Source organism: Jaculus jaculus, chromosome 2 (assembly GCF_020740685.1).
Source record: "Jaculus jaculus isolate mJacJac1 chromosome 2, mJacJac1.mat.Y.cur, whole genome shotgun sequence".
In the NCBI taxonomy this organism is placed as follows: Eukaryota; Metazoa; Chordata; class Mammalia; order Rodentia; family Dipodidae; genus Jaculus; species Jaculus jaculus.
In genome coordinates, this window is record NC_059103.1 from 45,160,122 (window position 1) to 45,174,025 (window position 13,904).

The 13,904-nt window shown below is 42.1% G+C and overlaps 1 protein-coding gene across 3 annotated transcripts in view; it reads right to left on the minus strand.

Moving 5' to 3' along the window:
• Positions 1–13,904, minus strand: part of Slc14a2 (solute carrier family 14 member 2) — a 467,996-nt gene that overhangs the window by 181,075 nt on the left and 273,017 nt on the right. For all 3 annotated transcript variants that reach the window (XM_045144540.1, XM_004656819.2, XM_045144538.1), the window contains one exon: positions 9,613–9,676. The gene's annotated coding sequence lies outside the window, so the exon portion shown is untranslated. The remainder of the gene's footprint in view (positions 1–9,612; positions 9,677–13,904) is intronic.

Here is a 13,904-nt window from a genome sequence, read left to right on the forward strand (position 1 = left end):
CTTTGGCTTTGCAAGCCCACTCACTTTTCTCCTTCCTGGTCCTTCTGATATTTACTATTTGGGAAAAATGAGTGCAAGATACTAAAAAGATATGTATTTTCTACTTCCTGGTCTGCCAGTACTTAAAAGATAATTGCCCAGAGAGCATTTGTTTGAAAGACTTCCTTTCCTCCCTATAGACATGATTTGGAGGGAATGTGACTTCTTGTTCAAGAAATCAAGGATGTACTTGATGTTTCTACACATGATCCAAACTATACTGTCCTACAGTAGCCTCATTGGGTGAAACTAAACCCTATGAGTATCATGCAAGGTTTGTGTGTTCATATACTGTACCAAAAGTCCTCATCATATGCCTCACATTTGTGGAGAAAAAAAAAAAAAAAAGGATACATGGCACAGAGCAACTCAAAGTTAAGAAAACACACCTAAAATCAATGAAGAAAATTTTGGCCTCCAAGGAGACTAGAGTTCTGTAAAGCTCTTTGGCTTAACTGATTATTGAGTTTTTATTGTTGTGCTTTGAGCACAATCCCTGGAGTCAGTATGCTTAGATCAAAACCCAGTTCAGCCTTTGGCCAGCACTGTGACTTGGAGATATATATACACATAGATATATATATATAGATATATATATATATGTATATATGTACATATGTCTGTCTATCTATCTATCTATCTATCTATCTATCTATCTATCTATCTATTTATCTATCTATCATCTATCTATCTATTTATCTATCTATCTTCATATTCAGACTAGTGCTTGACACACAAGGTATGTATTACCTAATGCTATTTAATGATCTGTGGGATCATTGTGAGTTGTATGACCATTCAATGCTACTTTTGGGCAATAACAGCAGTGAATTGGTGAATTCAGAGAATGAGGGGAAAGTGTTCTCCTTCCAGACTATATTCTGACCAGGCTTGGAACTCATCTACCTACCTCCCTACTTACCTGTCCTACTCTACTTCTAATTTTGTTCATTATTTTGAGATTTCACATAAGCTCTCATTTGAAGAAAGGGTTCTAAAAAATGAAAATCACTAGGTATTGTAGCTTGAGGCCCGTCCTTATTAAATGTATATGTTTCTCTGAGTGAAAAATATCCCGTGATGATGGAAACTGGGATGAAGTGATCTGGGCAGGAGCTGGCATAGGTCAGGGATAGATTCTTGGAAGAGGTGATTTGGAACATTAAAATCCAGGTGTCGCTAGCAGTTAATGAACCTGAAAAGAAGTTGCCATTCCTAAATTATGGGGAATATAGAACACAGGACGGGGTGCACACCAAAACTATGGAGTAAATAAAAGATTCCATGTCCCAGTCAGACCTATTTCTGAGGTGATGGAAAGCATCAAGGGATTCAAATATGATGACCCCCAAGTAGAAGTCTGGCCCAAGTGTGAAGCAACAATGATTGGGTCCTCTGAGAAATGTGTCACCATTGCATCCTGTTTCTTGTACGGACAGGAGAGGAATGTCTAGAGGAAGCAACCTTTAGAGATGGGCACATGCATTTGCAGACCTCAGCAACCACTATTAGATGCTGACAAATAGCCAGCACCTTTTCTTCTTTAGCAACAGACCCAGCATTTTAGTTGCACACATTGATGGTTGAATGAGAGAAAATATTTCCTATACTGTTTGGTCTTCAAGCAAGTAATTTTTAGAGTAATATAAACAGCCAATAGGGACCATTTCACCCTCTCCATTCCTACTTCTTCCTATTTGGATGGCTTGGCATTGCAGTTACTTTCCCATTGCTGGCACAAAGCACCTGACCAAAAGCAGCTGATGGCAGGAAATTTTTATTTTGGCTTACAGTCTCAAGGGGAAGCTTTGTGATTGCAAAGGAAACCAGGCATGAGCAGAGGCTGGACATCACCTCTGCCATAGCAGAGCAGCAGGAGAGGGAACCAAGTTCTGGCAAGAGGAAGTTGGCTAAAACCCCCATAAACCAGTCCCCCAAAACACACCTCCTCCAACAAGGCTCCACCTCCCAAATTGCCATCAGCTGGGGACCAAGCATTCAGAACACATGAGTTTATGGGGACATCTGATTTAAACTACCACAACTGGAGTTGGCAGTGATCAAGTCAGATCATGAGGTCACCTTGGAGATGGAGACCACAAGGGAGGATGGCTTAGCAGAGACACAGAAAGAGCTGGAGTCCTGGGGACATCATACAACCTCCATACTAGCCTTGCACCTCTGACCACTGAACTTTTAAGCAAAATAAACACACCCTTGTCATGTGTATCATTTTGTATTCCTGGGCATTATTTCTACCCATGGCATGCCTGGCAGAGCTGGGGTGGGGTAGAGCCCTGGTGTTCCATGGCTGCCTTTCTTGGCAGGGCTTGTGTGTCGTCGCTGCTCCCGTATGTGGAGATGAATCAGTATGTGCGCATGAGCAGAAACCCAAAGCCAGCATCGTTTCAAAGCTGTCTGTTCTGCGACCCCGTAGATACTTGCTCTCCACTGCCTTCTCACGTCCCCCACAGGAGAGATGCTGCTGGTGCATCACTTCTCCTTTGCTGAGCTGCTCATATATCCAGCAAGTGATCTTTACTGCCCAGAGGCTTCCAAGGCTAACATGTTGCTCAACTTGTTTTTTTTTTTTTAACTTTTAATCAAAGAAATAAAACATTATATATACAATTTACTCCCCTTTTTCCTGCAAAAAAACCAACCATTTTCCAAATATGTTTGCATAATTCTATTTATTTTTGTGTTTTCACTATGCATGTTGGAATTGTTTTGTTTTCCATATGTGTGTGAATGGTATATTAAGATTTTATTTATTTATGTTTTGGATAGTTAGAGATAGAATATATGCCCTTGTCTATACTTATGTCTTTATGTATTGCTAGGCAAGGGATCTACCCAGATCCCATATGGTTTGCTTTTTTGTGGGGGGTGGGGTGGGGGAGACATATGTTCAGTGGTGAGTGTGTGGGGGGTGGTATGTTTGCCGTGCATATATGTGTGTGCACACAGATACGCCCATGTGGAAGCACACAGAGGCCAGAGGAGATGGTTGGGTCCTTCTTTATCACTCTCCCATGGTATTTTTCTTGAGTCAGAGCCTCTCACTGAAACCAGAGCTGCCTTTTCAGTCAGAAGGAGTGACCAGTGTGCCTAGTGATTCTCATGTCTCTGATCCCCACTGGACTGGGGTTGTAGGCATGTGTGGCTTTTTAGATGGGTGCTGGGTGTCTAACTCAGGTGTCTTCAACTCTGGTCCTCTCATGTTTGCCGCACAAAGCACTCTTACCTGGCAAGCTATCCCCCCATCCCCGGTTTGCATTTCTATGCTCAGTGTAGGTCTTCAAAGACCGTTCTTCCTGACATATGTGTCCAGCTCAGTGTGGTTCTTTTTTTTTGGGGGGGGGTCTATGCACTACTTTTTCCACTGCTATGTGGATTATTGTTTAGATTGTTCACCAATTTTTGATATTGCAATGGATGCAATAATTTTATAGGTCATAGAATAGTGTTTCTAGGTTAAATGTTTAGATATAAAGAAACAGTGGTAAGAGGGAAAGCATCCATTTACTTTTAGAAGAATTAAGAGAAACTTGGATTTCCTTCAGCATGACAGTATTCATTTCCCACAATCACTTGGCATTGCCAAACCTTTTGACTTTTAAAAACATTTATTTGTTTATTTGAAAGCAGAGAGAAGAGAGAGAGACAAAGAGAGAGGGAGAATAGATGCACCAGGGCCTCTAGCCACTGCAAACAAACTCCAGATGCATGTGTCACCTTGCACATCTGGCTTTTCGTGGGTATTGGGGAACCCAACCTATGTTGTTAGGCTTTGCAGGCAAGTGCCTTATCCCCTGCTTAGCCTCAAACCTTTTGACTTTTGACGATGAGCTAGGTATGCAATGGCATCACTTTGCTTTAGCTGGTATTTCACTGATTATTAAGGGATGCAGGACATCCTTTCATATGGTCGCAAACTTATCCGCATCTCTCACTTGTCTTTCAGCTTTGACCATGCCGTCTCTGGTTCTTTAGAAGACAAATTTTAGCAGTCCGTTACCCTAACCACTTGGAAACCTTGTCTTATGTTAGAAGATAAAATTTAATGTAACCCACACCGACTTATCTTTTACTTCTGTGCTTGTTTTGAATCTTAAGGAACTTTAATGTAACCCACACTGACTTATCTTTTACTTCTGTGCTTGTTTCGAGTCTTAAGGAATTCTTTTCCAATGAGCTGTTGTAAAAATTTCTCCTCAAATTTATTCTAATATTTTTAAAGTTTAAAACACACTCTAGCTTTTTATCTACTTGGAATTTATTGCATATTTGATATTAATTTTACGTTTTGAGGCAGAGCCAGAATGCTAACTTACTAAGACAGTTTTTGGACACTATGAGTCAAGCATCACAAAATTTGGCCACATTTTTTTGTAGTCATCCCATTATGTGACAAATTTCCAAATATTAATGAGGCTGTTTCTTTCTGGGCTTTCTAGTTTATTCCAGTGGTTTCTATATCTTTCTACCTGGATCACAGTATCTTTTGAAGTGTTTTGACATTTGTAGCCTAAGTTCCTCTTCTTTATAGTCTATCTAGAAATTCTTTTGATTGTTCCTGATCCTTGTTACTTTCCCATGAATACTGGTTAACATTTCAATACACTGCTTCCTTTCTACCTGTCAGCAGAGTGGCTACTTATCTCAGAGGTCTAAGTTTCAGCCCCCACTCTGTATTGCGACCCAGTGCCTGCCTGAGTCACCTCACCTCTCAGGGTTTCATTTGCTCAGCTGTCAGGTCAGTTAGGCCTGCCTGCCTGCCTGGTTTCTGAGCTGGTCAAGGGATAGAAGGAGTTGAGGGTTATCTGAAGTGTTCCAACCAAACTCTAGCAGGTAAACAACAATCTCAGCCATGTCTGTAACAACATGTGAAATTCAGATTCGTTTCCCCTCAGGTTTTTTTTTTTTTTTTTTTTTTTTTAGGTAGATCTGTAGTGAGAGGCTGACCTGGAACTCATGGCAATTCTCCTACCTCTGCCTCCTGAGTGCTGGGACTAAAGGTGTGTACAACTATGCCTGGCCCCTTCCATTTTTTTTCTGCACTTCCTGGCTCTGCTTTCTTCTAAACTTCCAGTGTTGATATGTAAAGGTCTTCTGTCTGGGAGATGTATCATAATAGTGGGGTGGTGGTAGTTAGACTCCTAAGGCCTGGGTACCATGTCCGATTTTCATTTTGGGACTTTTAGGACAAGAACTCATATACTTTGAATCTTGATTTCTTCATCTTTACAAAGGGCATGCTTGTCACTCCCCCTAGTAGTTTTGTGAAATTCAAAAGAAATAATATACATCAAAGTGCCTGGTAAAATGTGGGGCTCAATAGGAATCATGGGTGCTGTATTTCTACTGACATTTATCTATGTATGTATTTATTTATTGTTGGCGTGTGTGTGTGTGTGTGTGTGTGTGTGGTGTGCATATGCTTCATGTGTATGTATGTAGAGGCCACAGAGGAGGACTTCAGGGGAATTCTGTCATATCTCTCTGACTTAAAGTTTCTCACTAAAACTGGAGTTCAGTTAGACTGGCTGACCAGAGAGCCCCAGTCATTCTCCTGTCCCCCCTCCACCTCAGTGCTGGGGTTATAGTCATGTATGGCCATGCCTAGCTTTTTATGTGGGTGCTGGGGATCAAACTCAGGGCTTCAGGCTTGCACAGTAAGTACTGTTATCTTCTAAGCCCCTGCCCAGTTGTTTTTATGGGCTTTATTTTATGGGCTTATTTATTTATTTTTGTAAATGACTTGCTTTATTTTTGTCACTTGATTCAAGGCTAGTTTGTCTCCAAGTATGACTGACCAAATGCAATGTTCACACATTCTTTGAAAATTATTCATTACTACTTGTTATGAGACAAGGTATCACTTTGTTTCTCAGGCTGGCCTTGAACTTGAAATCCTCCCATGCCTTCTGAGTGCTGGGATTATAGGCATGTGCCTGTGTGTAGCACTTGGCTGGAAGTCTCTTCCATAGACACCATTTTCTTTCTTTTTTTAAATTAAATTTATTAGATTTTTTTTCTTTTTAAATATTCTATTTATTTATTTGTGAGTGAGAGAGGCAGACAGAGAAAGAGAGAGAGAGAGAGAGAGAGAAGGAGAGAGAGAGAGGAGAGAGAAAGAAAGAATAGGTGCTCCAGGGCCTCCAGCCACTGTAATCAAACTCCAGATGCATGTGTCACTTTGTGCATCTGGCTTTATGTGGGTACTGGGGAATCGAATCTGGGTCCTATGGCTTTGTGGACAAGTGCCTTAACCTCTAAGCCATCTCTCCAGGCCCACAGACACCATTTTCTTTAGTGTGGTCTGGATGTGTGGAAAAGTGGAGGTGGTCAATGACTTCATGATCTGTGTGGACAAACAAGCAGAACTAAGTAAGTATGCAATCACTGACTTCCACACTGACCCAGAAGAGTGAGAACCTTGTGGGAATAATGCTGGAAACAAATCTGTCTTTGTCCCTCCTTTCTTATTGCAGATATAATGCAGTTAACATGAGCAGTGAGTTCATCCTTGATGTAATGTGAAAATGCCTCCCCTGGAGTGAACCCGTGGCTCTGTCCCACAGCTTTCTGACCCTTGCTTCTCACATGTCTGAAACATCTCTCACTCTTCTTGTGCCAGGATCGGGCTTGGGCTTGGCCCAAATGTCATTCATGGGTCAGATGACACAACTCTATAGCCCACACGCTTACTCTAATACAGAATGCCCTTTCCAGTGGTAATTGAGTTCTTGTCTTTTCTTCAGTTCTACTAAAACAGGATCTCTTACCTGTTCTCTAAGCCACTCCATGGCTGATCATGAACTTGATTCTACTGAGAAGTTGTTGGACTCCACTATCTTGGCTCCCTATTCTGCCCCATTGCTTCTGCTAATGGCCATTTCTCTGCTATAGTTTAGATAAAGCCTTGGGTTTTTGGTTTTTTTTTTTGCTTATTTTTATTGAGAAAGAGATGGAGAGAGAGAGAGAGAGAGAGAGAGAGAGAGAGAGAGAGAGAGAGAGAGAGAGAGAGAGAATGGGTGCACCAGGGCCTTCAGCCGCTGAGAATGAACTCCAGATGCGTGCGCCCCTTGTGCTCATGTCTGGCACTCGGCACTTGTGTCACTGTGTGTCTGCTTCACGTGGGACCTGGAGATTAGAACATGAGTTCTTAGGCTTTGCAGGCAAGTGCCTTAAGTGCTAAGCCATCTCACCAGCCCAGAACCTTGGATTGCAGACTTTGTTTGGCTCTTAGTGTCCAGAATTCATGATTTGTTTCATTTTACCGGTGGAACCAGTACTGTTTCTGACCTGATCTTCTGTGCCCATGTTGTCTTCACCTATCTTATGTAATCTTAAAATGTTCATGAAACACATAATTCTTTTCCTTCTGATTCCTCTGTTCAACCTCTAGGGCCATTCTGTAATCCCCCAACCACCTTCATTCCGTACAGACTAGCGCCAACTTGCTTTGTTTCACATGGGAACAGGAAGCTTAAGGATAGGGGCTTCCGTGTAATTGCCTGGTTAGATCCTCCATGAAAAAGGACATGTTTCCCGAGCTGCTGGGAGCTGTACTCAGAATAATAAAAAAGCTGACTTAGTCATACTCCACAGGGAAGTCCATGTTCAATGCATGTCCATGACTGCTTGATGTGGCCGTAGAAATCACAGAGAAAACAGTTTAAAAGTCCAGCCTCTTTTGACAATGTCAATGGACTGTTCCATTTTAGAGATCCCCATGGGATGAGTGGAGGCCCTGTGACAAGCCAGAGGCTCGGCCCCTTCCTCTTCATTCCTGCCTTCTTTCCTTCTCATTTTCTTTAGGCACTGGTCCTAAGGCTACTCTTCTGACATTCCAGCTTCCATCTCAGAGACTGATTCCAGGGAACTCTACCCACACAACAAGTGTTCACGGATATTGCCTGCTCAGCCAACAAACCCTCTATTGACTTACCATCTCTCTCTCCTCCCTACGGCAGACAGAAAAATTCTCATCAGTGACCAATTTGTGGTAGCTAATTGATTTTGTCATTTTGTTCTTTATTACTGGAACTTATAAATACACTTTCTTTTTAATTGTGCTGAGAATAATTCACTAAAAGTTATAGATCAAGGTTAGAGGTGAGATCAAAGGCGTCATATTCTGATTATGATAAAAATTCACTCAGATAACATCTTTAGTATTAGAATAAAATGTCTCTAGCCTGAATTTTGTCTGAGGAAGAATAATAAAATGTCAGAGTACTCAAAAAACACACTGGACACAGCTGCAACGTGGGAAAAGCAGGACAGTGTCTTGGGAATGAGATAGACCTTTACCTCGTGCACCTAGAACTTCCAGTGGAGAGCACCCTGGAATCTTGAGAGCCTTGTTACCAGTGGTGTGTCATCTTATCCATAAAGGAGACGTTGTTAGTATGAGCAATTTCCTTGTATACAGCAGAATGATTCACCATTCAGAGTCATAATTGATTAAATCCTTTTTCTGTGATGGGTATATGAATTCTCACTAGGAATTTCCCCAGAAAGAGCGTTCTAACACTATTTTCCCCTGACAGAGCTCAAGGTGCGCATTCTCTATCATGCAGGGGGGGGGTGTTGGAAAGGACCTCTATCCAGAGACTAACTCCAGGCCCACGTGACTACATTTCGTCAATGGGCCATGAATTAAGATGATGTGCAGCAGCTGCAGGCTGATGTGAGCAGGAAGTGATAGCCATCCTCACTCTCTCCTTCCTAGTCAACCAGCTCTATGGAGAATATCCAGCATAAGACATGAGCCTTGCATGTTTGTAGAGTTACCTTTATGACAACCACTTGACCCTTATGTGACACAAATTGATGTATTTTGTTAAATCGCCAAGACTTGGCTTTTTACCTGTTATAATGGCTGTTGTACTATGAATTTAAGCTCTGGGACCTTCCATTTTGGGGACTACTACCTTCCTTTCTCATCCCATACCTGTCCTACCCATCTTTCTTTGTATTGTTTCAGTATAGAAGAGCTGGCCTGCTTGTCAAAAACAAAACAAAACAAAAAAAGCCAACGCATTTGTGCTTGGCAATACAGTAGTTTTCATCATTCGCTGACCTTAAGATAACCTTTACATTGCAGGAGAAGCCATTCTACACCTGAACTAGTAGCATTTCAACTCAGGCCCTCCTGATGGCAGGAGGCAGGAAAAGTAATGAGGCATGGAGATTATTAATGCTTCCATCTTCTCTCCCCCACCCCCTCTCCTTTTTCAAATTTGCAATTATGTTCAGCAGTGTCAGATCTGTTAGTCTATTTCTGACATATAAATGGAACCTACCCCTTTAGAATTTTGTAGAGAAGATGGCTAGGTGCTTACGCTAGGTCATGTCTGGGAGCAAATAGAACTGGACTGGAAAGACGCTGGCTCCAGGGGAGGAAGAACCTCGCAGGACTCACCTTTTCCATCAACTGAAGCTCCCCAATTGTCCTAGTGACCCCAGAGAGGAAAACACAACTTTTCACGACATACCCAATAGTGATAAAAGCTGATTTAGAAGACATGGGTTCAGTGCTCAGTTCTAGCACACACTCACCGTTTTCTTCGTCAGTGGTCTTGTGGACACCAATTTAGTTGACTTCAAGTGGTCAGAAACAGCCCTGGAAGGACAGCAGAGGTTAGAAACACTGAAAATCTCAATTGCTTTGTTTTTTAAATCACTCTTTTCAAAATTATGAACGGCAATTTTTTTAAAACATAAATTAAGAAACAGGATGTATAGTTCATCTTCTATCCCATGACCCAGAACACTATCAACCCATGGGGATGCTTTATTTCACGTACTTATATATACATGTATACAGTGTTTTAGTCTGCAATACAAATAGCACTCATACACTGCACACTGCTGGCGATGTGATTTTGCTTCTGAGATTATGATATTAGGAGTAGCTTTTGATAAAAACTGAACTTCAGCTGTGTGGTAGGCAGCTTCTAAGATGGTTCCTAACACTCCCTTTCCCCTTCCATCCTTATCACTGTGAAATTGTGCAATCCACTCTCCTTGCATATGCCTGAACTTCTGAGTTCTAAGTGTTGAGATGTCATTTTTTCAAAAAAATTATTTATTTATTTGAGAAAGTAAGAGAGGGAGAGGCAGAGAGGAAGAGAGAGAAAAGGAGAGGAAAAGGGAGAGAGAGAGAGGGAGAGAGAGAGATAGAGAGAGAGAGAAAGAGCGAATGGGCATGCTAGGGCCTCCAGCCAGTGCAAATGAACTCCAGACACATGTGCCACCTTGTGCATCTGGCTTATGTGGAGCCTGGGGAATTGAACTGAGGTCCTTGGGCTTTTCAGCAAATGCCTTAACCACTAAGCCATCTCTCCAGCCCGAGATGTCATTTTTGAGACTGGGTGACAAAAATAGTTCTGTCTTCTGTCTTGTTCACCCTCTTGCTTGCTGTGGTGAAGCCATCTGCCATGTCCAGAACTGTCCTGAAGAAATACTGACATGGCCAGCAGCTGAGGGGGATCTTTATTCCATAGCCCAAGAGTAACTGAATCCTGTCAACAACCCCATGAGTAAGCTTGACAGTGGGCCCTCTCTAAACCACGCCTTGAGATGATGTATTCCCAGTAAACACTTTCATGGCAGTCTTGTGAGAGACACAAGTCAGAGGACTCAGGGTAGCTGTGGCCCAAATCTCTTACCTGCAGAAACTGTGAGATAGTCCCTTTGTCATTTTAAGCTACTGCAGTTCTATATATCTATGATAAGCCACATAATTTTAGTAGCTGTCTAATATTTCAGCTGTATTATAATGTACTCAGTCTTTTATTTTTGCATATATTGGCTATTTTATTTCTTTTCCTATTGTAAACAAGGTTTCAATGAATATCAGAAATATAGTTCAGAGTGTATTTTTTAAAAATTCTGTTAATTTATGTGTGTGTGTATGTGTGAAGGACGGGGGTGGGGGAGATCCTGAGCATGTGCACACCAGGGCCTCATATGCTACTTTGTGCATCTGGCTTTATGTGGGTACTGGGGAGTTGGATTCAGGGCATCAGGATTTGCAAGCAAGCACCTTTAACCACTGAGCCATCTCTCCAGCCCCCCAGAGCATATTTTTGGTTAATTCCAGTCACCCTTTTTGGAACTGTATTTCCATATCATTCCCCTTTGTGCCTTCCCCACACCTTAGCCTCATTTCTGCCTTCATACTGTACATTTCCTTTTGTCCTCTTTGTCTTCCACCCCCTCTTGTTCCCCTCTAATGGTGTTCTGTCTCTAGTCATAGCCTATTCTCATTGTCACATGCCCTCATTTACATTTTATACTGTAAGTTTCCTCTTGTTCCTCCCTCCTTCACATCACCTCTTGTTTCTTTCTCCTGGTCTCCCGTCTACAATCATAGCCCACCACCATTCTCATATCCCCTTGTTTACATGCACTTCATATACATAGATACTACCACCACTTCCAAATTACAACCCTCATTTTGGGGAAGAATAAATATTTTAATGAGTGCTATATATTTTAACAGGCTCTGAGCCCTATGGTTGGTTTAAACTAAGGGTGCAATTTCAGACATTTAAATAAGTAAATAAATGAGGAAGAAAATGTGTGTTAATTGCAGTAATTTGTGGCACTTTCAAATTTGTAATTAAGAAATAAAATAGGATTCATTAGCCATGCCCACTGTAGATGGCACACATAGATCACCATTATGGTCAGGCTTAAGATCCAAAGTCCTTGCCATAAATGAAATAACAGAGAGGTTAGTGGTGCATTATTGGCCTAGATGTGCAGGCATAAAGAGGCAGGTGAGAGAGCCACACAGAATATCTGAAACTCCCCAAGGGGCAATCTTTTCCTGGCCTGGGGATTAGCAAAACATCTCCTCTGAGTTTGGAGTCCTATCCCTTCTTCCTAATGTTTGAGGTGCGTTCTTCCTTCAAGCTTCATACAAAATTTCTCTGAGCCCGTTTAGCTACTCTGTTAATGCCTGAGTTGATCTTCACCTTTTACCCAACCTATTGCACGTGGTGAGGGTGTCTGTATTTCAAGCCTTTGTCTCATGCTCAGAGTGAGTCAACAAAACATCGAAGGAGAGAAGAACTCTTCTTATAACTAGAGCTGTTCTGATGCATGTAGCATTTGAAAGAGCTTTAAATTAAACTAGAGAGAGCTTATAATTTATCACATGAAAAATCACTTTAGACTAAGACAAATGGGCAGCTGGATAGGACATGAAACATTAACTGGGACTATTCCCAGAAAGTCAAGATGCATGGGAAAACCCAGAACCAGGCTGTGGGCAGAGACGATTGGTCATTATGCTTCTGATAAAAACAACAACGTAGGTTGGGGATGGTCCTCCTGGGCTCTGCCTTTCTCACTGTGCTTCCACCTTAGTGTTCATATCCAGGTAGATAAGGGCACTCCGTGAAGACAGGCATGGGTAGGCTAACTGTAGCCAGTTCAACAGTGAGCAGGGCATGGAGCAGGTTAGAGTTTTTCCCATTTTAGAAGGACCCAAAGAGAAACAAATTCAAAACGCATGTATCAAGAATGAAGCGTGATAAAAGACTCGTGTTAAAAAGAAAAGAAAACAAAACACTCAAGGGTTGGGGAGGTGGCCCAGTGAGTAAGAGGGCCTGATGCTTCAGCATGAGAGCCCGAGTTCAATTCCCAGCAGTCATATGAACAGATGGGGGTGGCTGCACATGTCTGTGTCAGGGGAGGGAGAGACAAGATGATGGGTAGTTGAGGCTTTTTGGTCAGCCAGTCTAGCTAAAAAAAAAAAAAAGGTAAGCTCTAGGTATAGTGAGAGCAATACCAAGAGAATGATAGAGGAGGATGCCTGATGTAATGGTTAACCCTCTGCACGTTCATGGGGTGCATGCACCTGTGCACGTGCACTCACACACCCATGTGCACATAGGTACACACCACACCACATGTATGTATTATGCTACCTAGTCTATACACAAGTGAAAAATTAAAAGAAATTCCACTACATAAAGTATTTTGGTAGAATCTCCTGATCCTATGGTTTCCTGGGTACTGGGTACTTTGACGTGGCTCACAGAGCAAAAGCAGGATGCTACGGAGGTGTGATAAAGAAAGTGGGAGAGCTGGGGTTACTGGCCCATGTTTTTAATCCCAGCACTCAGGAGGCCGAGGTAGGAGGATCGCTGCGAGTTCGAGGCCACCCTGAGACTACATAGTGAATTCCAGGTCAGTCTGGGCTACATCAAGACCCTACTTTGAAATACACAAAACCAAAACAAACAAACCAGTAGTAAAGTGGAGTGAAATTGTATGAACCATGAAAAAGGACCTGGGAGGTATGCCGCATTATACTATTGTAAGAAAGAACCAGGATTTCTTGCTGGCATTCTTTTGAAGAGAAGGTTTCAGTGAAGCCATATATCTGCTAGTCTATTAGAGAATCATTTGCTCAGTCTTTTATTTATTTCATTTAACAAATATTCTTCTCTTCCCTAGATAATGTTAGGTGCTAGAGATTCTGGGGCGACAGGGGGTGTACAACCTTACTAAAGAGACTAACGCTTTTAAGACAGCTGTGTTCAGACATTCCTGCCCACTTCCTTTGAATTCATTCCAAAACACTAAGGAAAATATGACACAGAGACACAGAGCTCACCTTTGTTGAGGAAGGGCTGCCAAAAGCAATAAATTTGCAACCCAGGCAGGTAGATGCTGGAAGATGCATGCTGCCAAAGACCTCAAACAAAGCTGGCAGAAGCTAGAAGTGTGTGAAAGAGGGTGGGCAAAAAGTAGCACTGTATTTTGTGAGATCGGTCTAAGGTGGAATGGGCAGCCTGTGAGATCATTCCTGAAACTACTTAAGAGGTGAGAGT